This window comes from Notechis scutatus, chromosome 2 (genome assembly GCF_049901735.1).
Source record: "Notechis scutatus isolate UNSWTSFEM ecotype Mainland chromosome 2, rNotScu1.2, whole genome shotgun sequence".
NCBI lineage: Eukaryota > Metazoa > Chordata > Lepidosauria > Squamata > Elapidae > Notechis > Notechis scutatus.
In genome coordinates, this window is record NC_142010.1 from 113,281,304 (window position 1) to 113,283,312 (window position 2,009).

The window sequence follows — 2,009 nt, forward strand, 5'->3', positions numbered from 1 at the left end:
GCCAGGCACCATAAAAACTATAGAAGGAAATGCCAACACCATGTGAATAAGCAATCCAGTCCAGTTATGAACTTCTGGCCATCCAATCTAAAAATAGCCAGACAATAACCATAGAAAATATGTGTCCTAGATTACACTTCTTGGAATTGCACAATTGTTGTTGTCCTGAAGGTACCTGTAACAAGTCATTACCATGGCACCTAGGGCAAAATGACACCTGATTCTCCCCAAGGATACATAAATAACCATCGTGTATTGCACAAACCACTGTAGAAACTGCAGCTGGATGAGACCAAATTCCTTGTCATTACAGCAGAGGAAAACCTGTACTGCATCCAATGGCAACAGCACTAGCAACATACAATACTCTTTCCTATTTTAATCAACCTTTTGTGCAGTATTTTAATTGTGCTCTTTTGACAGCACTTATCCTGTTTTTAAAAAAATAGAGATCTGGTACTTTTTCAAAAAAGCGCTAAGCCTATTGGAAAGGACCACCTGGGCATTATATGGACAGATGCCTCTGAGTAAGCCAGATGGCTAATCTTTCCTCCATTCTCATAGAGCTGCACCAGCAACTGTAGTAAAAGATAGTATGCACACAACAGCCTGAATTGTTCAGTAGGAGTTGGTGTTGCCTAGAAACCCAGGTACCCCAAGTTTGAAGAGGAGCTGATAACAGCTTGATGCTTGAATCTAAGAAAGACTTTTACCTTTCCAAAGGAGCTTGTTCCAGGGTTGGGTTTCTACCGGTTCTGTCCACCTCTGTAGAACCGGTAGCTCTGAAGACCAGCAGACATAGAACCGGTTCTATGTCTGCTGATGTGTTTGCCCACCTGCCCACCTGGGCCCTTACCTGATCTTTATTTCCTGATTTTTCAACTTCAGCTGCCGAACGAGGCACAGCTGCAGTTAAAAAAGCAGGAAAAGAGGGCTGTCTCTGCACACAGTGTGCTGATGACGATTTACAGGCGTGCGGCTCCCAGCGTGCAGGGAAGTTCATCAATCCCGAACCGGTAATTAACCCTGTCATATCCCACCCCTGGCTTGTTCACTCACTCAAAAATATGAATCCCCAGTAATTCAGACAAGGCAAATAGCATTTATTAAAGGGGGTTAAGCCTTTTTATAGGGTACAGAAATACATGATACATAAATTCAGTTCAGTATATATGATACCTCAGAAAGAAATGATCAAACAATAAAAGCAGATTACATGTGAGAATTATATAGTAGAAAACATTGCTTTTAGATAACATTCCAATAACAGCATATTTATTGATTACATTGCTCCCTTTCCCAGCTGAGTTTGTTATCTTCCTTAAAACTTGCAAGTGTATTCAAGGACTTTTCAGAATATTGTTTAGTTCTTTTATACCAAAAGGGCTAAGGAGAAAAAAAGAAAATAACTCCAGATTGCTATGCTAAAATGCTAATATTGCTTTTAGTAAAAAGTTAATAATTAGCCTAAAATTACAGGCAACATTGGCAGATTCCATCCTTGACCATTTCAGCAACAATGCTATGGATAGAGAGTTGGATTGTATGGATTACAAAAACTGCCTGGAGAAGACACTATTTTAAATTCAACAGGAAGACCCTCTGTGAGGGAGGTGGCTGGTTAAAAAAGATCAGAAAAATTAAATTGGCATTCAAAACTTATTTATACTATAGTCAGCAAGAAATGAGCAGCAGACCTGGAAAATGCTGCAAGTTGTGAGAATCTAGCTATACGGCACTACTGAGGAAACAGCCTTTCGTATAAAGCTTGATTTTCCAGTGATCAAAACTATATACGATTCAGGAAAGAAAGTCAGCAAAAAAAATAATAATAATCTTGGCCCACTTTATTCAGGAAAAAAAATAGTATAAGCGGAGCAAATAGTATTTGCACACACTATATTCCCTGCTGCGGAGCCAGGCGAATGAAGTTCAAAGGGTTTAGTTTACATTCTTTAATGAAAAAAACCCAACTCTAGAAACTCACAGCGCGACTGAGCACACCCGCT